This window comes from Octodon degus, unplaced genomic scaffold, assembly GCF_000260255.1.
Source record: "Octodon degus isolate 3935 unplaced genomic scaffold, OctDeg1.0 scaffold00018, whole genome shotgun sequence".
Lineage (NCBI taxonomy): Eukaryota > Metazoa > Chordata > Mammalia > Rodentia > Octodontidae > Octodon > Octodon degus.
The window spans coordinates 6572839-6600113 of NW_004524594.1; positions in this window are offsets into that span (position 1 = coordinate 6572839).

Genomic DNA, 27275 nt, shown 5'->3' on the forward strand with positions numbered 1-27275 from the left:
ATGATTTAAAATATATCAAAGTCATGGCTTGTAATGAAGGTATAAAGTATCTCTTTAGGGTGGCTATTTCTATCAGAAGAAGGTAAATTTTGCTGTTCAAACCTTTAGTTATTTCTTACTTATGAACAATTTAAATAATTTAAGTAATCCTTGGTTTGTATATACTTCTATTTTTTGGGGTGTGGGTGTACTGGGGATTGAACTCAGGACCCTGTGCTTGCCAGGCAAGCATGTATTCTACTGAGCTATCTTCTTGGCCCACAGACTTCTAATTTAACTTCATTTATCAAACAGCCTAGCAGAATCTGGAAAAGTGATTTAGTAAAGTAGTATTGCCGAAAACTAATAATTTTTCATTATGTATTTCACAATTTTTCCTGCTAGGACAGAGAAAAAAACTTTCTGGATTACTTTTAAACACGGAAGTTAGACAGAAATCTTCTCTTTAGTTTTATGTGCATTTAATATGATTATCTTTCTGACATACTGTACGTGAATAAACTTCCTAGAATTATTATCAAGATCTCCAAGAACAATGATAAAATATGTTTAAATGATGTTTTATGGCTTTATAGCTCTGCAAAGTTATTATATGTTTATTTAATTATGAGCTTATTATTTCTTAAAAGTATCAGTATTTCCAAAAAAAAATCTCCAGTATTTTTTTCATTATTCATCACAATTAGAGGTAGCAGTAAAATAGATGCTCCTGTGCTCACATTATTTTTGCTGGAGATATTGAAGTATTGTAAATTTAAATATCACATTCTAAAATTGCAGCATATTTTCAGTTCATTTACACTAAAGCAATGCAAATGTTCTAAATTTACAAAAATACATTCTATATTTACCACTGATAATAAAAATGTCCTCCTGACACAGTTCAGATCACACTGAACCTGCCAGTTTTATATTCGCTTTCTTCTATTGTGATTATTTATTTACATATCATATTGCTTGAATCTCTTTTTCACCTAATTGATGGTCTGACACATTGAGAGCTTATGACTAAATTAAATGTGAAATCACACATAGCTTTTTCCATAGCAGAGTTTTCCAGGTAATGCATCTGGATTGCATAAATATTTGCTTTATCATTTTTTTTAAACCACACCCTTGCATGACTGTCATGTTCCACTTTTAAATGTGTGTTGGGAAGATGGAAATATATAAGTATCTTTATGTATGTATCTATTTTTTTATCTTCATATTGTTTTCCCTTTGAGCACATTACATACAACAAAGTCCCCAGGTTATCAACAATGTCCCCATGCTGATTGAACCCATTCTTTGGAAGGAGTAGAGCCATGCCAGCCAACTCAATAATTAGTCACATCTGAGAGGTACTGGGTTTGGTTGACAGCTTATTAGAACAGAAGTGTGACCTTTATGGGTCTCTACTCCATTTAGCACAATTAATGCGAAGCTGTTGCCTTCAACCTGAGATCTTTGCTGGGGGAACTGCGAGAATCTTGTCAGAAAGAACGGCGAGATGATGGGATGCCGGAGAAGGAGAAAAAGGTTGCCATCAATCAATCAATCAACAGCCTAAGTGATGACAGGGGTGGGTTCCTTGTAACCTGCTGGCTGTCACACATTGAAATTAATGACTGTGCCAGTGCTGCAGTCACCAAAACACGTCTTCTGATACTTCTGGCAATTTACCTCTCAACTACGCTTCATTTATCATTTCCTTGCTATGTCAAGGAGCGCTGGCTCTTGCTGCAGGGTGCAGCCAGTGTGTGTTTTCCTTGGGGTGTGTGTGTGTGTGTGTGTGTGTGTGTGTTGTGTGTATATACAAACATTTGTGCACATCCATGGAAGAGTTCTTGCTGCTTCTAAAATGTGGGCACAGAGCACTAAGGCTCCTAGCCCTGTCTCGCAATCCTCCATTCAGTTCAAACTAAGTGACCGATAAAGATACAAGCAACAGTGAATGGCAGTGACACCATTCTCAAAGGAGCCAGGCAGGGGAGAAGATAAAAAATCAATCTTCTTGCAATGTGTTAATTTCTGTGTTGTAGAAACACAATAATCCATCCTGGCAACAGCTCCCTCAGGAAAGAGCCAAGTTTGGGTTTGCATCCCAAGCTGGCCAATTGGGTCTTAATAGTGGTTTGTCACTGCCTAGCACAACAGCTTGTATAGTTGTCATACATTTATTTCCCTTTGTGAGACCCTTTGTGACTTTCTCTCTGACTTATCAGGACATCTAAATTTTATTTGTGGGCTTGCTCTTGTGCTTTAAGCATCTGGGTTTAGTGTGGTGGAACATATCTCTTTCTTCTTCAAAATAAACATGCAAGGCCACAAGATCAAATGAAATATATGGAGCATGGAGGGGCTCATGCCATAACGAGAATCTCAAAATGTAGAGCGAAGATAATAGCAAATGAGGAGGCAGTAGGTGGTAGAATCGGAGAGCCGGCCAGATAGCTCAGTGGACTAAAGCACCTGCTTAGGCAGACACATGGTTCAGGGTTCATGCCATGCTGGCCCTGCCACTGGGGCACACTAAGACTGAGACTGAGAATGAGATGGCATGGTGATGTGCACCTGTAATCCCAGTGCTTGAGAGGCTAAAAATAGGAGGAGCACTACGAGTCTGATATGCATAATGAGCCCCTGTAGACCTTGCGCTAAATATATATTAAAAAAGAAGATATGAGGGCCAGCCAAATACCTAAGCAGATTAAAACGCCTACAAGCAGGCTCAGGGCCAGGGGTTTGATCCCCGGTCTGCCATGCCTGCCCACCCCTGGGCATGCTGAGATGGGAAAGAGACCGGGCGTGGTGGCGCAAACCTGTATTACCAGTGCATGGGAAGCTGAAAAACAGGAGGATCATGACAGGTCTGATCTGTCTAGTGAGACCCAGTAGATCCTGTACAAAAAAAAGGAAGAAAGAAGAAAGAAAGAAAGAAAGAAAGAAAGAAAGAAAGAAAGAAAGAAAGAAAGAAAGGATTACATACAGAGGTTAGAGAGTCATTGAAGGCAAAGTGCATGCCATAAACTTCTTTGGATCTCTTGTGGTCCTTAACACAATGCTGAAAAAACCTATGCAATAAGCATCTGCTGACAGGAAATCTTGTTAGCGGACCTGAGAACTGCTCTTCAGGTAGAGCGGTTCAGTGGATTCTGATCAACCATACAAGTGAAATCCTTAAATAAGAGATTAACACTGAAATCTCACCTTGCTTCCCTAAAGCTTTTCCATTGTCTGTGATGGACTGATTGCTATTTGATGAGTCAAAATTAAGCACTGTTTTATATGGTGTGCAAATATTTTATCATTGTATGAAGACAGCCGATTAAATAGATCATTCCATGCCTGAATACTGGAAAAATGTTTCTGAATATATTAGATATATTTTCCCTCTTATACTGTACTGTCTACTCCTCCATTGTGTTGCATTATAATAATTTTGGTATCTTGGTTTATCCAATTATATATTCAGGATAAAAGCAATGACATTTTCATTTATGTGTTTTTAATTTGGTGGCTATTAGGCAGCATGTGCTCTAGTATCTGCTGAATTATTGGTGGAATCATAAATAAATGAGAGTTTTAAAACAGGGAGAGCATCTCTTATGATGTCCTCAACATTAAATAAATTAGAAAAGGAATAACTTTTTTTTTCAGAAAAAAGTGAGCCAAATAAAATATCCTCAATCCTGAATCTACTGCATGATAAAAACTTAAGGGGTGTATGTTGAAATACTAAAAAGTAATTAAAATTAGTAAAGAAGTAAAAGAATAAATTATTGTTCAGAATAACCCATCAAAATCCTATATCTAATAAATAGCTCAACAGTGTTTAAAAGCTAGCTTCCCTCTTAAGTTAGTTAATTAGTTGATTAATTTTTACTCTAGTGAGGATTGAAGCCAGGGCTCTAACACTGAACTACATACCCTGCCTGTTTCTATTTTTCATGTTGAGATACGATTTTTCTAAATTGCAAGTCATCCAATTTGAGCTCAGATTTGTGGTACGGCTGCATCAGCCTCCTAGAGTTCTGGGATTGCAGGCGTGTGCCACCATGTCAGGCACTTGCTAAATGCTGTTCATTCCTGACTTCTTATTGTGGCCACGCTGCTCCTGTCTGGTCCTTCCTGTGCTCAGCTATTGGGATACTGGATTGCTGGGGTTTTGCTTATTTTTGTCAGTCTTCTCAGGTAAGCTGGAGACTCCATGACAACCAGGGCTTTCACTTAATCATCCTTATAAACTTAAGAAAAAAAATGACAGTAGGTGGTTGCTAAGTGAATGTCAGAGAAGTGTAAGCACTTTGGTTTGTTATTAATTTTTTATTTTTTGATTAAAAAGACATGCTCCAAAGAAACCTCTGTGATAAGACTGAGTGTGGTGGTGATCCCAGCACTTGGGAAGCTGAAAACAGGAGGATCACTACCAGTCCAAGCTGTGCAGTGAAACTCTGTAGACTCTGTACTAAATACATTTTTTTTAAAAGAAAAGAAACTTCTGTGACAATGTTTATAGTCTATAGCACCAAACTATGTAGGGTTGTTGAACACTTGAAATGTGAATAGTGGGAAGAAGAAACTGATACTTAAAAAAATTAATGTAAATTCAGATGGAAAGGCATTGTGTGACTGGAGCCACCTTAATGAACTGCACAGCCATATATATTTTTGCCTATACATAGATACAGATATAGATTTTTAAAGAAATGTGTCTTTTTGTAATAAGCTCCCTCCCATACTTGGGTGCTTGTTTTGGGGCCAAAGATTGAAATAGATAAAACAGCAAGTGACAAATCATGGAGAATGATGGCCCGATGTGTGTTAATTGAAAGAATAATAATAAAAAAATTCTCACCTCTTCAGGAGGCAGTTTCCAAAAGGCAGAAACACAGCCAGAATTGCATCAGTGCCTGTTTTCAGTGTAGGTGAACGTCACAGACCCAGGGCTGCTCCAGGTGGAGCAGGTGCGCCTCTGAGGTCCAGAGAGTGGGCTATTTCCCTTGCATCTCCCTTTCTCCTGGGCAGCTGCCTAGGCTTAGAGACTGTTTATTGTCCCTTGCTTTCTGTTAGGCACTGATAGTTTACTTAATTCTTTGGGCCCATTGTTCTCTAAGTCCCGAATTTTAGTTTATATTAGCTTAAGTATTCTAATGTATTACATACTAATTCCATCTCCAGGCCTGACTTTTCCTGTCTACTGACGGAAAATGGATTTACTTCTTCCAGAATCTCTTCAATGTTGTGTCCATCCCACTCTTTCCCTGGCAACTTCGAATCACATCCAAATCCCTCAGACTCTATTTTCCTCAATTATTGATGAGACTGGTCTTAATCTCACTTGGAACAATGTTTCATCATGGTTTCTCTCTTCGACTCTTTTCCTTTGCATTTTCCTGAGGCCTTCATTTTCTCTTGAGAAATGTGTATTTTCCCACATTCACGTGCTTGGCATTAGAGGGTCACAGAAAGACAACTAAACCAGATTTGTTTTCAGAATTGGTGCCACTGGTTTGATAGTGCATAAGAAAGGGGGTTCAGTGTGTTCCAATTTATTGGGAAGGAGAAAAAGAGAGAGAGAGAGAGGTGGAAAAGATACTTCATAGCTACTCTTATCAGGGAGTTATCACTGTTTACTCAGACATCTCACATGCTGATCTCAACAGGTTACAAACAGTCTTTACAACTTAAAACAAATTTTCAAGGTACTTATCCACTTTAAGCCCTGAAACAATAGCCTGCTAGTAATCTCAAGTTCTCTAGAACGTGAATGCTCTTCTGAGATCCAAACCAGCACCCGACTGTTTCATCTCTTAAGCTGTCTATTTCTGCGAATGTTCTGATAAAACATCCTTCAAAACTGACAATGTGTAGCAAGTACAGGGCTCTTCCCTACCAACTTCTCGTCCTCCAGAATTTGACCATTGGCTTAGCTTATATTTGTTAAGACTCTGTTCATCTTCTAGAACTTTCTACCTCTTCATTTGTCAGCATAAACTGTTCCTTTTCTCTTTAACACAGCCCAGCTCCATTAAAAAAGAACATTGTTATTCTGCACAGTTTGTATCTAATAACAAATCTTTGGTGCATTCCAAAAAATTACTCATCAAGAATCAGCCATCTGCCTCTCTAATCTCCTTAAAGTGCCATATCACATTGGCAGACTCCATTGCATTTTTAAGGAGAAAAAATTCTGTAGTGTGAAAAGCTGGCACTAAAGGTTTATGTTCTCTTCTGTGGCCCAATAAACAATATTAATGGCAAATCATGCAAAGGATTAATAGCTCCTCCCTGCAAGAGGCCCAGTTATCACAATCCTGAGGAATTCTGCAGACTAAAATATGAACCCTGCAGTACTTCGGAAGCATAAGTTATTTGTTTTTCTTCTCCTTGAAGGAGAGCCTGTCAGCCCAAAAGTAATTTTTCTTTTTGATATTTTGTACTGTAATTTCAGGCCTACATTTCAACATACCCTCCCACATAGAAGTATTTTCCTTCTGACCTTCATCTTCCAAGCTGGGCCTTCTCACCAGCTAGCCCTGAAAACATCAGGATCCTTATAAGAAAGTGAATATTTTCACTCCTTTGATGTGTTCAAGACATGTCCAGGAGGATTTTATGAAAGCAAGAGACAAAAACAAGATGCAATTTGAAAAGGAAAGTTTCTTAAGTGCATTCCACCACAATTAGAAGTTAGCCTCTGGGTAGAATGTTAGAACCCCTGAAAGGGCATTCTCTCTTTTAAGAGTATGGGGACCAGAGGTCAAGTACCCAAAAAACATAAATAGTGATGACAGCGTAATTTACAATTTTCAGACACTGTGGTCACATCTTTCCACTGTTTTGTAGGTTATTTATTGTGTGTCTTATTTTCCAGAAAAGTGTCTTTCATCAGAAAGATCTTCAACCTCTACCCTTGACTAGACAGGAATGGGTTCAGGTGTAGTCATCGGGGCCTCCCAACATAAATAAGCAAAGTAGGTGACAGCTGATTACTTTTGGAGAAGGCCCTGTTTATGAGACATCTTCACCTTTCTTAGAAACACATCATACTATTGCAAAGATTACTCTTAATAATTCAATCATTTACAATTGGAAAGTGAGTGCTTACCACAGTAGAACTAAATTTTCATCTGATATTTTTTGCTGTAATTATGATTATTATCTTCAATATTACTGGAAATTACTTAATGTCTTTCAGTCTTTATTTTACGTTTTCAAAATGAGTATGAAATAGCAATACAGAGAGTTCATATGGTGATCAAATCAGAAAATTCACTTATATAAAGTGTTAGCAGTAGTTCAGCATAAGGTAATTATTTTTCCCTCTTAAAAGAAAAGATACTAATATTTCTATTTCTATAAGTGAATAGACGTTCCATTAGGACAACAATGAGGTGTAGCAATTTGTTTTGAGATATTCAACCTTAAAATAAATATACTTCAAAAATCCATCAGAAAGAATCATATCTGAAGAGGTAGTTTAGTTTTAGATGAGAGAAAACCCAGAAACAAGACCAAGTATCTTCCTGACATCTACTTGTGGATAAGTCTGTGCACACAGCAAGGCAAAGCTATGTCAGTCATAAAACTAAAAGCCACACAGTTTCACTTGAAGGCCCCTGAGTGTCTGTGTCAAGGACTCTTGGGAAAACACAGTTGCCACCTCACTTGGCTCTTGGAAAAGCAGGAAGCAGAGAGACATTTGTAAATGTCCTTTGTTTATCTCCTGAAAGGATGGTGGATTGTGAGAGGAAATTCATAGAGACATTGGGCTGATGAAGGCACTAGACAGAATGAGACCAGGACCTTCTCAAGGCCAGGGAGAGAACTCGAAATTTAGTATGAGAATGATCTCTAAAATGAACAATGGAAAATATATCGCAGTTTTTCATGTTCTCTACCTCTTTGGACATTTACTCTATCATGAAGACCTCATGGTATTTCTGTAATGGACTAGAATTAGAAACCTATTTAATTTCACTGCAAAATAGCATCCATTTTGTGGTAGCCTTGGAAAACACAAGTTTTCCAAGACTATTAAACAGAAAAAAAAGGCTATTAAAAAGAAACCTTTAAGAAATTAAATATTACTATTTAGTTTTGGTTCACACAAATATGTGCTTGAAAAACAGATTACCACAATAAAAACTAGAACCCTCTATTGAGTCAGTTTACATTTATACCTCATCCCACTGCTTGTCTTTATGATCCAACAACTTAATTTACTCACCAGTGACTTATTTCCTTTCTTAATTATTTACCTCATCATAGGGTCAATGAGGGAATTTACTGCATCAATGTGCATATTAGTTAAATTAGCTCTAGCAAAAAGTCCCATATTCAGTACACATTACCTGTTTTTGTTAGTGATTCACTAAGTGATTATTGACTTTACAGAATAGCCAAAATCACAGGATGAAGGCACTGACCCTGGGAGAAAACAAAAAGAAGACTTGAAGTATAGTTCAAAGATTAGTCATCATCTAATTTCACAGTTGTGTTTTCCAATCCATTTTTTAATTCAGTAAGCTTGATTATTAAATTTATAGTAAAAATTATTTATTTTTAATTTTTTTCAAAAAAAATTTCATTTATTTAGTACAGGGTCTTACTATGCAGCTCAGACATGTAGTGATTCTCTTAACTCAGCCTTTGTAGTGCTGGGATTACAGGTGCGTATCACCACACCTTGTTTCTCCTAATTTTTTTGGTCTCCTCAGCTTGCCCTAAGGGCAGTGCTAGCAAGGCATGTGGTGCTGAGATTGAACCACAGTCCCCTGAGGCTGCTTAAGCTTGCCTAAATAGGCGCTTTAGTCCTCTGAGCTTTCTGTCCGGTATCATTTCCTAATTTATTTTTATGCAATTTCACACAGAAACTGGGCCCTCCCTAGTTCTGAAAGTGACCCTGAAACTTCCTTTTTGGAACATGTAGCCTTGCATTCCTTGCAGGTCTTCCTCTCAGATTTTCTAGCCACTAATTTCCTTACTTCCTCTCTTTGGAAAATCTTACTGTAACTCCAACCTAAAATCTAAATTGTTTCTGAGCCAGCAGAAGTAAAGTAAACTTAAAGCATCTTTATCTTTTCTATGAATTAAAAAAAAGGGGGGAAGCATTTGTGGTTAGAAGAACGGCATTTAAAGGATGTGATGAATAATACAGAATGTAAAATAGAGCACAGAGTTGGGGGTGAGCGACACATTGAAACAGGGTAAAACTATTTAGATTTCCTTGAAACACAAGGGTAAACACATGAAAAAATATATTGAATTTATTTCCTCTTTGTTTTTCTTTGATACTGGGAACTTACTTGGAATTCCTGGAAAAATGACTTAACAATGACAAATTTGAAGGAAAATTTCTTGCAAGAAAATGACCTGGGATTGATTTTGAGTTTCTGTAATTTAAGGCCCTAAACATCACTTATGTACTATTATTTGATGATTTAATTACAGTACAGTCAATGAAGCTAAATTACAGTGAAGAGCCAATTGCAAACTCTGTTGCTACAGCTGGCATTTAATCACCTTGCTGACATATTAATTCTTATGTAACTCGGATGTCTCTAGATCCCATTATTCAGTGAGTATGAAGGAGGTCACAGAGCATTTTCTTACATTTTCATGGTTTATCACTCTAATCTGCTGAGACATAATTTACTTTCTGACAAAGCAGCTGCTTCAATCTGAGAGGATTTTTGTAGATGTCTATCAGAGATGTTTACATGGTTTTAAAAATAATACTCACTTTCTTACTATACAGCTCAGCCTCGTACTGATCCTCCTGTTTTCAGCCTCCCCAGTGCTGGGATTATAGGTGTGCACCACCATGTCCAGTCTAGGGTGCCAGCTCATTGCGCTGGGAGGCAGGGATAGCATGGAGGTGGGGCTGTTACAGCATGTGGTGCCACGGATCCAATCCTGGTTGCTGAGCTTGCCTAAGCAGGTGCTTAGTCCACTGAGCTATCTCTCCAGCCCTTTCTCTCTGTTCTTTTGAGATGAACCAATAGTATTATTTTACTTGCTAGTATACTGCAAATTGGACAGTGTCACCAGCATTCTGCTTTTGTTTCATTTGAAGAATGTTCATCTAACCAAGATTTTATCTTCTGGGCCATGAAAGATGAAACCCTTTAGTGGAGCCAAACAGGATGACAGTGCCTCTGTCCACTTTTTTTTAGGCTAAATGCCCCCACTCCTCTGCAGAAATGGAGGAAACACCTCCAAGGAGTTTGACATGAGGGTAGAAGTGCTTACCAACTCGGTGTGATGTGCTATAATATTCTCCCTTTCCATACTTTTCCATTTTTATCACTGATCAAGTGAATCCTGTTTCATTTTAATGATCCTTTCTGTGAAAAGCATGTATGTGGATGAGTCATCACAGTTCTATCTGTCACGTGATAGCCCAACAGTAAAAATTATGAAGCAGCAGCAGTGGTAGTAGAGGTGACAAAGTTTCCATTAATGAAGTACATACAGAAAGTGATCAGCAGCATAGTAGCCAATAGTTGATGATGGTTGGCCTAGTCCCCAACATTCTGCTAAATATTTGAGATCACTAGCTCCTTTGTTTCTTATAACCTGTTGTTGAGGATGCTGTTGATTCTTCAAGAAACGGTCCTCACTTTTATCTCACTTATTTCTGGTGAGCTGATGATGGAGTGTATCTTGGCTTGTTAGGCAGCCTTGCTTCCCTCAGCATCTCTCTGAAGTGGAAAGACATGTCAGCTCAGCGCTTCCTTAACAGTCTGATCAGAGAAGTGGTTACATCCAGTCCTATCTTCAGGGAGGCAGCTCTGGGAAGGGAGAGGGGAAGGAAGTGACTTGGTATACTTAACGTCTTCTAACTTCACAAGTTAGCTGCATCACTCTCCTTTCTGGTGATGGACTGAGTGAACTGTGGGGGGAACTGGACTGGTCCCTTGTGTAGACCTGTATCCTGCAAGTGAAGAACAGGCTTCTTTCCACAATGGAAACCCAAGTCAATGAAATTCAATGCTGTTGACACCAACAGTACCACTAATATGATGATGTATACTCTGCACATAAACACCACAGACTTGAAAAGGGACCAAACTTCTAATGCCATAGGGATGAAAAATGAAAGATAGATAATTCAGTCAATGGTGACCCCAGGGCTTTAAACTCTCTGTAATACCTCTTCATATGCTTGACAAAAATACAGCTGAAAAAAGACATTTAGATGGTGTCCATATTTACAAAACTACTTTTTGGAAATGTATTATTGGACTAAAGACATGCTAATTAGTAAGCATGTAGACTAGCTGGTGAGGAGTAAACATATTCGAAGAAAGGGGAGTTGTGGAATTCACTTGCATATGCTAGAAGAACTGATACTATTGAAAACATGCCCTGTTGCTGTTACAAATGTGTGATGAAGTATTTCTTGAATACCAAATGTGGCAGGATATTCCATACAAGCACAAAGTATAAATGTGGCAGACTCATTTACACAGATTTTGGCAAGTCCTCAATATTTCCCTGCAAGTTCATTGCCTCTAACTGCAAAGTGTAACAACCCATAAGGTATTCAGAGTCTGTGCTGAGAGACTTCTTCAGCACTTTTATGATTTTAAAATTAACATTGTTACAGGATGTAGAATTGTGATCACCCACAAATCAGTGCTTGTCTATTCTTGAAAAGAGAGGGGCTACCACCCACCCTAACCCCCAACTTACTTTTGTTTTCACTAAGACATAATAAACACATTAGTCTCTCACATCACCAATTGTTCCATATCTTATTTCAAGATACTTTTTGAAAATTAATTTCATAATAATTTCATAGTACACTTTTACCCACCAACCTCAAAGCAATTGACGATCTCTATTTCCATGAATCCTCTGAGCAATCCCAGCCTCTGCAGAGATGTGCTTTGCCAGACTTTTCTGCCTCCTCCCACTGATGTCTTCCATAAGCAGTACAAGAAGGGAGCACATGGTTGACTTTTAAGAAGTTTAACTAATGCAAATATTTTTGTGGGCAAAAACAATTGCATGGTTGTGGCTCCTCTTTATCAATTTCTAAATCTCAAAGTTATTTTGCTAGTAACCATGAAGGAGTTATCTATTAAATGATTGTGCAATCTTATTTCTCTGTTGTTACAGTCATAGCAGAAGTTCTGTTAGGGCATTTAGAACAGCATAGCAATAATATAGATACAATGTCATATTGATTCACAGCAAAGGATTTCTTTGACTTACAAAACATAACTCTATTAACTTCTAGAGCTCCTATAAATTATTGCAAACTGAGTGGCTCAAAACAACAGAATAGAAATATAGTCTTGATGTCTCATGCCAAAGGGACATTGGATCTTACAGTGGTTGAATATTCCAGGGAAGAATCCTCAATTGCTTCTTCGTGGCTTTTGGAGGTTCCCCAGAAAAGGCCAGTATTTGTTGGCTTATGGTTGCATCATTCCAGTGTCTGCAGTGTTTTGTACCTGGCCTTGAGAGAGAGAGAGAGAGAGAGAGAGAGAGAGAGAGAGAGAGAGAGAGAGAAAGTGACATTCTCATAAGTACATCAACCATTAGATTTAAGGCACACCTTATTCTAGTATGAACTCAATATCTCTTCCTTGGTCATACCTGCAATTAACCCATTTCCAAATAAAGTCAAATTCTGACATTCTTGGTGAACATGAATTTTCAAAGGATGCTATCCAACCCAGCACAGATTCTAAATGGAATGCATGTAAGAGAAGCCTTGTAGGCAGCTATTTCCTTGTGAAACGGTGGTGCTCTGCAAGGGAAAGCTGCTAACATAACAACCTGTCTAACGCCCACCACAAGGCCAGTTCTATTGAGAGGCTATCCTAATCAGGTCAGTGGAATGCTTGTACAAGCATGGTGCCTGATGTAGATTAGCATTTGAAATGTGAAGAGAGATAAATATCTTGACAAGAGCACTAACAATGTGGTATTTGCTATGTGGGAAACAAAGGCTTCAAGAGCTAAAATCCTTTAGCAGGTTCTGTTCTAAGCAAAAGAATGGCAGAGGCAAAACTGTTTCATTGTGTATTGTTTAACACACATGGTGCGGTCCCTACACTTGTGTTGTGTTTTTCCCTTCAAACAGTTTTCTTATACTGTGTTGTTCTGTTGTTGAATTGGTATTTTTATTTTCCAGAACTGGGGATTGAATTTAGGCCCTTGCGCTTGCCAAGGAAATGCCTATTCTACTGAGCCATCTCCCTGGCCTGAATTGGTATTGTACACCAATTGCTTGATATTGAAACTATTTATTTATTTGTTTGTTTGTTTATTTATTTGGTACAGGATCTCACTATGTAGCTTGGACTTGTAGCGATCCTCTTGTCTCAACCTCCCCAGTGCTGGGATTATAGACATGCACCACCACAACGATTTTTGAGGCAGGCATGGTACACCTAGGTCCCAGGGCTTGACTAGTGTGTGGTAATAGGGATCAAACTCTGGACCTTGCACTTACCAGACAGGCAGTTAGACTGGAAAGCTGTCTTCCTAGCCCTTGAAATTATTCCTGAATTTTTTTTTCCCTTTCTAGGTTACATATCTGTCCATTCACCTTGAAAAAAAATTACTAATAAATAATAATGATGTTGATTTCATTTGATTCTTATAATTTAAATAATAAAGAAAAATACACATCACAGTGTGTGAAGCAATAAAAATTGGAGAATAACTATCACTAAACGCATCTATCTTAGAACATGTGGAAATCTTTATCAGTATTAGACATGCGTGCTGTAAGTAGCTAGTTAGTACCCAGCGGTGTATCTTAGCTGCATTTTTATGATAAATTACAGGACTCTGAGAAAAATTGATTCTTCCCCATGCAATAGCATCATAAGAACTTGGGTTTACTGGATCATCTTGTCAATCAGCACAATATTTAAGGCAGTATAAAGGTATAAAATTCCCCAGGGCACCAATGATTGCAGTGGCTTCCAATTAGAGTATGATTCGTGCCTCTGTTTCCTCATGCCATGGGTTGCATATATTAAACACTCAACAAACATTTGCATAATCATGGCTTTTATTACACTTTCTCAAAGTGTCTGTTTATTGTACCTTTCTGGCACCCATCTCAAAGTTACCGAATCTGAAATTGTGAGGGAGAAGGTAAGACAGGGGAACAATTTTACATTGGAGAAATTTCATAAGTTACACTCATGAATGCAAAAGTTTTAGAATCATTTCCTATGGCACTTTCCAAGCCTCTTGAATACTTTGGTAGAACAAATGATGGTTTCTTATATATTTCTACATCTTACATCTTTATATCTTTGATAAGGTGGTTGCCTTCATTTTGAGTTGAAGTACTGTTTTTTTTTTTTTAGAAATAAAAAGCAAATTTCAACCTTTGGGCAGAGTATTATTAGAACATACAAATGTTTTTATTCTTCTCATGTTCAGCACTTATTAACTTTATTATAGCTGGGATGTGCTATGTACTTCCCCAAGACTACAGTGTTAATGGAAACAGGTTTGGCTCTTTATCCTGACACAAAAGCCTTATATACTTACGTTACTTTATGTTTTTATGGTGATAATTCCTATGAAGACAAAGTATGCAAGCACTGGAATTAGAAGCAGGACATTTACCATGAACTCAAGTGAAGATCATCCAATAAGGGTTTCTCCAAAGGTGTTGACAACTGCTGGGACTGAGTGAGGGTTAGATATAGGCATAAATCAGCAAGTATGGTCTAGTCAGAAGATTCACAGGTACCTGGTCCTAGAACAGAAAGGATTTGGAAATGTTCAAGGAGCTTCAGAAAACTATATTACTGATATCAAGTGACCCAAGAAAGTCATCAAGATGTGAGAGCATGTAGATGTTGTGGAGATGCTAAAGGGACATGGAGATGATGGAAGGGAGAGAGAGAGAGAGAGAGAGAGAGAGAGAGAGAGAGAGAGAGAGAGAGAGAGAGAGACCAGGAGGAGGTTAGGAGAGAAAAACAATTCAAGGCTTGATCATTATACATACCAGCACCCCATGCTTACCATATTTACTCTGAATCATAAATATGCACTAATACAAAAAGATTTTAATTTACAAGGTGTGAAAGTGGTGACAGGCCAATATGGACTAGAATGTGTCTGAGGTCATATTTTCCAAATATGAATGATGTACAATGATGTTTCCTTCCTCACATTAACACACTGGAATCAATACCAAAACATGGAGCGAGCCAGTTGAAAATTAAAGTCCAATCATTTTTCTTAAATAATCATCCTTCTTATTCCTCTGAGTGTATTGTTTGGTTGCAAAGGGAGCCCTGACTCTCCATATGTTGGGGATGAGGTCAGATCAGGTTATCTAAACCATCAAGACATGCAAATAAAATAATCACATCTCACAAATCATGTGTAAATGAAGTAATCAACTTCAACAATGTCCTCATGGGGTTTCACTCATGTATTCATTTTTTAAAAATGTAATTTCTGGATAAACATGCTCAACTGAGGACAAAAAGAGGATAAAAAGAATGTTCTCATTACCTTGGTAAATAGTTCATTCTATGTATCTGCAGCACAGTTTCTCTTCTGGAGTGGCTATTATCATTAATATAATGTGGCATATTATAGATTCTTAAGGATGTTAATTTTTGGGTACAGGCCAAGTTAATGAAATATTCATGTTTATGATTAGTACAATTAAAGGCATTCACAATATCATTCCGTGCTAATTGTGGAAAGTGGGAAAACAGATATCCAATTAGTGCAGCCCTGGATGTGTGTTTGGCGATGTATACTCCCTATTGTAGGCCAGCAGTGTGGCCAAGACTCTGTCACTAGTAGGGTAAGAAGTCTTCTTTTGTGATTTGTTCTTTTTTCTAATATTAATTTTCATTCTGGATTGAACTAGCTGCTGCAGTCAAATCTGTAGCCATCATATATTTCGTATAATTTTATGATTCACTTAGAGATTTTTCTTTTCATCCTTTCTCGTGAGATATTCACTGTTGTCTACATTTCCAAATATGGAATTTCCCATGCCCTGTGTTGTTTTAGAAATCAGTGGCTTTGTGTCTTATTATTTCAAGTTCTTCTTTTCCATTGAGTTACCAATGATGTAAACCAGTGGCCCTCTGGCTTTGTGGCATCAGAGATTAATTGCATGGAATATAGTTTAGACAATTTCTCCATGGAGGGGGCAGTAGCTTCATTTCTTTTATTAGTGTTTGTTTATGAAACATAATAAAGGCATTCTCCATCCCTAGGATTGCCATGTCAGCTAGACACCTGATCATCAGGCTTCAGATTCTCAAAAGGAGGCTATGACTGAGATCTCTCAGATGCACCATTCACAGATTTGTGCCTTTGTGAGAATCTGACAGAACAGCTGATCTGACCAAAAGCAGACCTACATCAGTAACAAGAGTGGTGTGGCATGGTTACTCATACAGTTGAAGACTTATTCACTTTGTTGTTGCTTGTCACCTGCAGTGTGTGTGGACCCTAACAGGATATGGACTGGTGCTGGTCCCCGGCACTGTGCTTGGGGACCTCCAATATAAATGCCTGAACTCTGGAACAAGACTCAGGAGTTCTTGTGAAAACTCCAGCATTTATCTTTTGGAATTTTGCATTTTCTTATTCATAGATGAGGACCCTAGATACATCTAGGTCACAGAATTTTGTAGGAATTGTATAGATAACATTTTTTATAAGATGCTAAGTTCTATATAGATATTTTGTAAGTTTACTGAGTGTATGATTGTATAAATTAAACTAGTCTCCTTCTGCATTGACTAGTATACAGTGGTATTGCACTCTATACGTATTCTACAATGGTAGCGTTCAATTGCTTCAGGTAATTTTTAGCATTCCTCTCAGATTTGTTCTGTTTATCTGTTAAAAATACCACATCACTTTATCTATTTTTAGTCAAATTGTAGATAATGTATGTAGAAGACATTATTGTCTGTGTTGCTTATGATTCTAGAAATAGAAATTTATACATTGATGTAAAATTTCAAATTTCAAACCCTGATTACATATCAACTGTTCTTTAAATAAGTAACTTTGGATAAGAGCTACATGTTATTCAGAGGGAAATGTAGTATAGGTATTACAGTGTAAGGACTCTTTAGGACTACTCCTTATATTAAAGAAATATAGATATGCATTTTCCCTCAGCTTTCTGATGTTGTTTATTTGTTTATTTTCTTATGTATTTAGTGCAGGGTCTACAGGATATAGAATCTACAGGGTCTCACTACACAGATCGGACACATAGTAATTCACCAGTTTTTCAGCCTCCCAATTACTGGGATTACAAGTGCGCACCACCATGTCCAGTCTCAATCGCTGTCTCAGCACACCCTGGGAGTGGGGCCAGCACAGTATGCCAGGAATCGAACCCCAGCCACTGTGCTCTGCCTAAGCAGGAGCTTTAGTCTACTGAGCTATTTGACAGGTCCTCTTACGTTGTTGAAATCTGTATAATTGACTTCTATATTCTGTGTTCTAAGGTCTTTATACTGGGCTCACGTTTTTTCTTGCCTCCCACTATGGAGAAATTGCAATGATATGCAAACCATCAGTGTCTACCCTGACCATTTGGCTGACTCGAATTTAAGACACAATCAAAGTATAACCAACTCTTGCTAAAGCAGAGGAGTCTATTGGTCATTTCTATTTCTTGGAGCGCCATGTACCAAATATTAAGGATGTATCCAGAATACTCTATTATTACCCTCTAGTACATTGTGTGTTGCTAGAAAGCAGTTCTTTCAAATATGAACACATGGATTTATTTATATATTTACACATAGATCCAAATGAGCCAACTGTACTCCATGTATAAAGTTCTAGGTGTACATATGTCCTACTATATGTTATGGTTCATATCTATGTGCCTGTCACCCAAGTTTCATGTTCTCAAACTGGGCTCATAGGTGGGGCTTTTGAAGAGTGAGTGAATCACAAGTGTACTATAGCTAAATGTGATGTTAGGTGATGGGGCTTGGTTAGAAGAGGAGTCACTGGAGGAATGACCTATATCAGTGTATGTCTCCCCTCAGAGCCTCCCTTTTCTCTCAGCTTCCTGATCACTATAATTTAAGTAAGTTTTCCTGTATCTTTGTTTTCTTTTCTTTCTTTTTTGATGCATTTGGTACAGGGTCTCACTACACGTGTTGGACTCATATTGATCTTCCCGTTCTAATCCTCTCAGGCACTGGCATTACAGGTGTGCACCACCACACCTGGTTTGAGTGGCCAACTCAACACACTTGGGTGCAGGCATGTGGTGCCAGGGATCAAACCCTGGTCCCTGTGCTTGCCTAAGCAGGTGCTTAGTGCATGGAGCTATCTCACTGGCCCTGAATCATTCTTTAGCCCAGGTGCTTTTACCATGTCATTTCTGTGTTTGATCCTGTTAAGTATGGATTGCAACTTTTGAAACATGAGGCAAAATAGAAATCTCCTCCTTTAAATATTGGGTTTCAGGTACTTTATATCAGTGGTAAGAGAGCAACTAAAGTAGATCGTGGTATGTAGTGTGGGGTCAATGCTATGATACTGACTGGCGATGTTTCAGACATCTTTGGAAATGATTCATGGGTGCAGTTTGGAAAGATCTGGGGATTCTGACAAGAAATCCTAGAGTACTTTGAACAGAGATGGATGGAAGTTTCTGATTGCAGCTCAGAAGATTGGAATGCTGATAGAAATGCCAACAGTAAAGAGCAGGCTTGGAGGAATTCAGCTGAGCACAAGGATTCCACTGACAGCTGTATTTGAAATGATCCATGTGAGGTTTTGGCATACATGTTGTCCACATTTTCCTCATGTCCTCATATTCTGTGGGAGTTTAAGATTAAAGATTATGCGTTTGATAATAACAATAAGCTTGTCTTCTGGATGGTTAACAACCTAAGTTTGCAGACCAAAATTAGAGAAAAAGGAGGGCTACAAGGAAAGCCAACATTTTGGCCCTAGCCTTCTAAGGTCAATTAAGAGTCAGGACATATGAGCACTTGTACTGTAATGTCATGTACCTCGGTAATGTCCCAAATTTTCTGATCAAGAAGATAATGGGGCCAAAGAGGAAAGTGATCGATGATGTAGAGTGTGCCTAAGGAGAGTCACATGGGGAGAAGACACTCTCTCAGGCTTTCACAGAGAGCACATTGGCCAAGCATTGGCCGTGACTCATCCACATGGCTGCACTGATGAAGGTTCTACAATCTGAGGTACAGGATCTCAGGACAAATCCTGAGGGCATTTCACTGACCTTCTAAGACCAAAAAGCTACAACTCTTCTTGCATAGGTCCTGCTTTACCTTGGTCTTACCCATCCAGTAGAAAAGTATGAAGACGAAATATAGGAAGTAAAGCCATGTTGTTATGTTGAGCTGTGGGGGACTCAGGTCAATAATTTCTGATATTGCCAGTTAAACAGAAGACTCAATGCTATTATGGTCTACTGGACTCTTTTAGAATATTTTGCTGAGTTTACACACCTATAATATTCAATAACGGAACTTAGAAAAAATGGGGTATACCGATGAATGTCCATTTTGTATCTGTGTATTCAAAGTGGTTGGGATAGATATATAGTTGCATTCTCTTAATGAATAGAATGATTTGTTCTAATGGTGTTTGTAAATAGGATCACAAGTCCACATCTTGTGCAGCTATTAACCACTAAGAAGAATATATGTAGTGTATTATTTGTTGAAACTGTACTTCCGATTTGATTTGAAACTGTCTCATTGCTATCTGTGTATCAATAAAACTTTGCAAAAAAAGATTAAAGATTATGAACTAATTATTCTGACAGTGGAAATTTAAAAATAACCCAATATTGAGACTGTTGCATGGATGCTCCTGGCAACTTTTAGTCATATCTAAAAAGCCTAGTGGAATAAAATTTAAAACTTACTGGAGTCTAGAAAGAAAGCTTCTGTAAAGTTTGGGCTTGTGAACTTTGCCTTAAGGGAAGCTTGTTTGCTGAAAATATTAGCATTAAAGAAGTCAAGTGTTCTACATCAGGATAACAGGAACAGTGCCTTCAAGGCACAGGATTAATTGGCAAAACTCCCATCCTTTAGAAGCTCAGGGGTATTGATATGTTACACCCATCTTTGACAAAACTAAAAAAAGGGGGATGTAAATGAAGGGCCATTTCGTATCTGTATATACAATATACTTAGGATAGACATACAGCTACTTTTTCTTAATTAAATGAGAAGATTTGTACTCAAAATGTTTGTACAGGATATCATGTGTACATCTTGTCCTATGAATAACCACTATGAAGACAACAATATGCAATGTATTAATTATTGAAACTGTCCTAGTAACTTGTTTTTAAACTGTGTCATTGCTATTTATTTCTCAATAAAATTAATAAAAAAAAAGAAAGAGGAAGCTGAGGTGTAAAAAAGTGAAAGACTTTTCTTTCAGGAGAAAGCTCCAGGGTGCCCAGATGGGAAAGGGCTGGCTACGCACTTGGTTTGATAGACGGTTTTGGTCTTAAAATGCTGAGCTCTCCAGACATTCGAAGTTGTTGGAGACCATGGTTCATTCACAGGGGCCTGACTAGCAGTGGGTCTGAGAGCAGAATCTGACATCATCCATGTGATGCCAGCTTTATTAGTGGGAAGAATGCAAGAGTTGTGGGATCAAGGAGTCTTCCACCCAGAGATTAAAAGAAGACTGGGGAGGTCAGTTGCTCTGTTATGGAGACGGCAGTGCATGAGGGTTTCTTTGTAGTGCAAGAAAATCAGAGAAGAAAAGGAAGTGGAAAGTGCACTGAAGAAGTCAGAGGCATGAGCAGAATGTGCCCATGAGAAGTAATGGGGGATGTTGCTAGGATACAGCAACACCTGAAAAATAAATCTCTTTCAATTCACTCTCTACTCTCTTAACTTAATATTTTTTGATACATTTCAGAACAAATTTGGTGTATTTCTCCGTTGGGTTATAGAAGAACAAATGTTAAACAGATATCAGGGAGAAAGAGATTGTGCACATGAGCAGATGCGTTACGTCTTTGCCTGTATTTGGCACAGTGCTCTGCTGAGACCCACTAGGCCTGATGCATTAAAGAGCAATGGTTGACAACTGAAATGCAATTACCATGCCCTGTAAAGGGGGTTTCAGATGTCCAGATTGGGCAGCTATCCAGTGTAACTATAAGGGTAAATTGGAATCTGGGAAACTGCCCAGGAAATGCTAGATGGTTACTAACCAAGGGATCACCTGGGAGATTTTGTCTGAAGTAACTAGAAGGGTCTACACTGATAGCCAAGCATGACTTAGATATCACTATTCTGATTCCAAAAGCACATGTACCATATAAATTCAAGGTCAAATCAATGTCCGTTTTTTTCCATAAACACCTTAATATTTTTTAAATCACTATACATGTTGTGAAAATAATTCATTCACCAAAGTCGGAACTCATGTTTTTCACATTCTCCCTTGCCTTTCTATCTATCGCTGTCATTTTCTACTCATTATTATTATAATATATAGTATTTAGATTCATTTTTGGAAAGTATGAAGTATGTATGTATCCTATATTAATCATTTCCATCTTTTTTGCCTTATCCTTCCCCTTTCTCAAATCTCCTTTTCCATCTCTAAAAAAGCTGCCTCCCTCTTTCCTACAATATCTCCTTTATTTTACTCTTTGATGTATTTATGTTGTGGTTTTCTTTAACAAGAAGAACCATGAAATATTTAACTTTATGTGTCCATCTTATGTTACTTAGCATTATGGCTTCCAGATCCTCTTTTAAACAGACACTAAATTTGATTGATTGACACCCAGCAAAATCTCAATTTTAACCAAAACTCCCTAATTCCCTTCATACTAGTTTAACCCATGTGTTACTGTTTCTCATCTCTGGCTTCCAATCTAGAGTTCTCTGTCTCTAAATTCTCCACAGTCTAGATTTTCTTGTTTTTCACATCCCCTAAGAAGTCGTCCCCTTCCGTTCTGTGATAAGGGTACTATATATATTTGCCTTTAAAAAGCATGTCACCTAGTTATTAGCTAAAAGATATTGTCTATTCATCTACTAGGGAGAAAAAAGTTTTATCAATCAACATGAACGCATAACCCAGAGTCTGCTTCTTATACAGTCTTAAAATCTTTATATACTTGAAGGGAAACAGCACGGTTAGCTTGTTACTGTAGTAATAATCAATATAGACATATGTGACACCTATGGTACTGCCAACGCATTGTACTGGAACTCGAGTACAGTATTGGGCTCTGAGGAGCACTTACTGACCCACAGAAAAACTGTCTACCTTATTGTATGTTTGCTTACATTGTGGTTAACTTCATTTTCTTTAATTATTGCTTTCAAATTTCATTCATGTTATATTTTAATCATTTAAAGAGTTCATAAGATGCACAGCTCTTTCTCTTTTTTATTTCATATATATATATGCATCAAAATATCATTTGGTTGCCTCTCAAAACATGAATTGATATATTTTAGTACCTGTTAACCTCAGAATATACTGTTTTTGTTTTACTCTGGTTTCATTTCTTTCTTGGCCATAAAGTATTTATGAATATTTATATTTCTAAAATTCCAAGCATTTCTCTCGATAGTTACTACAGTATTTATTTAACATAATTACATGGTAGATAGCAAATGTGGTAGTTTATATCACCCCAAGCAGCTTGCTTGTATCTGTGCCTGACTGGTGGCTCAGTAGGTAGCAAGAAGCATAAAATTACACAAGTGCTTGAAAACAATGCGTCCCTAGTTACTAACTACAGCATTCCATGTACTTTGATGACAGCAAGTTTGTTATTGCCAAGTTTGCTACATTCTTCAAACATGGAAAAATATTTTTTAAAGTTCTTATTATGTGCTTGACCTATGAGTGACTGAGAGAGCGGCGTGACTATCTCAATAAATTCTGCAAGTCTTCTTCACTGTTCTATGAAATTATTTCTAATAACATGTTACAAGATTAGGTTCATATAACCTTATAATTTTTATATCCTCCTGAAAATTATGTACGGACTGCTTTTAGCTCCAGAATTGCTTCTTGCCTTGAAATCTAATTTGTTTGATCATCAGAATACTTAGCCTAATAAAATTCACATGTATCTTCTTAACCCTTGTTGATAAATACCACAGTTTTATACAACAGGAGGAGATATTTGAATCAATATAGTTAAATCACCCAACAAACGATATGTGTCATCTGATCAAGTAGGCTACACATAGAATATATGCCCTTAATTTCATCTTCAGAAGCTACTGTTTATACATTAATATTCAAATAATATATCACAGAAATTGAATACACTGGCATCTTCCTTGAAATGTGGTCCTACTCAGCAAAATGTATTGAGAAATGAAATATTTATTGGCATGAAATTATTTTTTTTTAAACTTTTATTTATTACTATGGAGAATTTGAACCTGGAGAGAAAACTGACAAGGATTGAAGACATCTTGTACAGGAAGGAGGATAGGGAGACAGAATGGTGACCATCACCTTCCGTTCAGGAAGAGGTGCTATAAACAGAAAGAGCTCATAATTAGGATTTTTCCGGTCAAGCGAGAGCTTAGACATTAGATGTTTGTTTCCCATAAAACCTACTGTAAACAAAGTGAAGACAGTAAGGATATGTTTAAGAATATGAATACATACCTAGATTTTTCTTTCCTTGTTTTTTTAATCATTTATTTATTTGGTACAGGGTCTCACTATGCAGCTCAGACTCATAGTTGTCCTCCTGTCTCAGCCTCTCCAGTGCTGGGATATGGGTGTGTGACACCACGCCTGGTTCCTGGGCCATCATGGTGTGTCCAGAGCTCTGGACTGACATGGCATGCGGCACCAAAGATAGAATTTGAGACTTTGTGCTTGCCAGGCAGGCACTTAGACCCCTGAGCTATCTCCCCAGCCCAGCATGCAATTATTTTAAGGATTCAAAAGTAAGAGTTACTGGGGCTATGGAGACAGCTCAGAGGTCTAAGTGCCTGCCTAGGCAAACGCAAGGACCCAGGTTTCATCCCTGGTACTGCATACTGTGCTGATCCCATCCTGGGCACCCTGAGCAGGCCACTGAAACCAAGTGTGTTGGCCCATGTCTATAATCCCAGTCCTGGGGAGGCTGAAACAGGAGAATCACTATAAATCCAAGCTGCGTGGTAAGACCCAGTACCAAATACATTAAAAAAAAGGATTTGTTTTTCACTAGCATCAAATTTGTCAACATGTTAATTGTTCTTTCTTTAAGTTTATAAGGTGTATATTACACTACCTTATGAAGTACTTTTATTATTTATTTATTTATTTATTTGTTACAGGGTCTCGCTATGCAGCTCAAGTTCATAGTGATCCTCATGTCTCAGCCTTCCCAGTGATGGGATTACAGGCATGTGCCACCATGCCTGCTTTTAGTGGCCCAGTTTGGGTGCCTGTGGCAGGGCCAGCACAGCTTGTGGTACCAGGTATTGAACCTAGGTCACTGTGCTTGCCTAAGCACTTGCTTAGACCACTGAGCTACCTTTCCAGCCCCTATATGAAGTATTAAATGAGTAGATTGAGAAAAGTATTAATATGCTACCAAATATTTACTACTCAAGTGAATTAATGCTATGAAAATATTAAAATATATTTTAGTTAGTGTCAGAATACATTTTGCTCAAATAGGCTTTCTTTATTTTGAATATATTGAGGACCTCCCAATGAAATAGAAAATGTGTGAGTAAACCAATAGATTCCTAAGTAAGTCAAAGTGTATATCATGTGACTGTACCACAAAACAGGTATTCTGAGATTCATTTTTTAGAAGTAGCTTTTATAAGTCTTTCATTCCTGGCAATATATTAGTAGAGTGTCAGCAAATTCAAAAGCTATGGTGTGTTAGATTAAGACTAATTCCTAGAGGGCCAGCCAGATAGCTCAGGGAATTAAAGCACCTGCCTAGGCAGAGTGCAGTGGCTGGGGTTTGATCCCTGGCATGCTATGCTGTCCCCACCCCCAGGGCACACTGAGAGGATGATTGAGACTGGGTGTGGTGAAGTGCACCTGTAATTCCAGCGCTGTGAAGCTGAAAACAGGAGGATCACTACGAGTCAGATCTGTGTGGTGACACCCTGTAGACCATGAACTCAATAAATAAATAAATAAATTAATTAATTAAAAAAACTAATTTCTAGAGTAATGAAAAGGTCATTATGGAACTATTTTCCTTTCAATCATCTTACATACTGTCTTTTGGTTAATATTTGGTATTTGATTGATATATATTTTTTTAATTGTTCCTTTGAACACGTTTAGCTTTTTAGGTTTTAAATATATTACTTGTGAACAAAAAAGATTTGAACTTTGCCAGCTTTTCTATTTATCTTTTATCTGGGGCTGGCTGGATAGCTCAGCAGATTGAAGTGCCTGCTTAGGCAGATGCAGGGGCTGGGGTTTTGATCTTTAGCCTGCCATGCCAGCCCCATCCCCAGGGTGTGCTGAGAAAGCGATTGAGACTGTGTGTGATGGTAAGGGCCTATAATCCCAGAGTTTGGGGGGCTGAAAAACAGGAAGGATCACTACAAGTATGATCTGTTCAGTGAGACCCTGTAGACTCTGTACTACATACGTACTACATACATACATACATACATACATACATACATTAAAAAAATCTCTCGGGGGCCACAGAGATGGCTCAGTGGAGTAAGCACTTCCCTGGCAAGTGCAAGGGCCCGAGTTCAATCCCAGGTTCTGAAAAAAAAAATCACTTATCTGGATCATTCAGTTTATTTGTATTTGTTTCTGTTGCTTAATTATTTGGATATATTTCTACTATCAAATACTAACATACAGTGTATTAATTATTGTAACTGTCCCACTAACCTGTTTTGAAACTGTCTCATTGATATTTGTTTCTCAATAAAATTATTTAAAAATATTTTAAAGCTCAAAAAACTTACTGTTCTGCTTCACTATCCTGTTTTATACACAGCTGTGAATTTTTTCTTTTACTCTTATTTCCATGTTTTCTTTTAACCATTACAGTTTATTTTGGATTAATTTTTCAGTGACTACTTTCTACTTTCATATAATTGCCTTGAACATTTTTAAGTATAAACATTTCATGTGAGGATAAATTTAATATCATTAGAAGTAAAACAATAGAACAACTATAGTATTTTCATTCTATCGCCTTTCATTATGATGTGTACAGGCGTGGCAAACTCTATTTTCATAATGTTCTACTGTTCCATAACACTGACATTTTAGTTGTAAGTGGTATGGTTTTCTTCATTTTGGCTATGTATATACAAGTTTATTTGCACTTTCACTCTTCATTGAAATATTAGACATTTCATATGAAACTGCTAGTTTTCCAAGTGAAACTCATCATTAATGAACACATTTATTAAAATATTTATTGAAATCTATTTTATCCCAGGTCAGTCTGTATGATTTGTAGAATGAACACCATGAATAAACTTCATTAACTTTAAATTTTTCATTAGTGACAATGTGTTCATAGCAGAAGTGTTATTTTTTTCTGTCTGAAATTCATTATTTTTTTCACCATTTTAATCAAAAGCTCCTTTTGTTAGTTTTATAGTTCTGACTTTGTATCTGTTTTTAAAGGTTATTTAAAATTCCATATTTTTTTGGCTTGGATTCTCTTTGAGAAGCCAGCTGTCATCATAATTATTGGTCTCTCAACTCTGCAAGCCTTTAGAATTTTTGGATTGTCTTTGGTAATCTTCAGTTTCACTACAATGCGTTCATGGCAATTGAATTTAGGACCTTATGCTTGCCAGGCAGGCGCTTGTGCCACTGAGCTTGAGTTCCTGGGCCCTACAAGGTGTTCACGTATAAACTTTTCTTCTTGGAATTTGTTAAGTTTTTTAGATTATAGCTTTTCATTATTAATAGAAAAGGGTCAATCATCACCTATTATAATATTTGAATCCATAGTACCTTGAATATTTATTTGTTACAGGGTCTCACTATGCAGCTCGGACTCGTAGTGATCCTCCTATCTTCAGCCTCCCCAGCTCCGGGATTATAGTCCTGTGCCACCACTCTCAGTCTGTGTGGCTGGCTCTGCACCCTTGGGGTGGTGCTTGGGATTACAACCCAGTCCCTGCACTTGACAAGCAGGTGCTCAGATGGCTATGCTATCTGACCAGCCCCTATTTTAATTTTCATAGTTTTCTAATATGTGCAACATCATGTGATATATCTGTATATGTGGCATTCCTGCTGTCTCTCTCATTTATGTTAAACCAACAGATATAAACACACACACACACACACACACA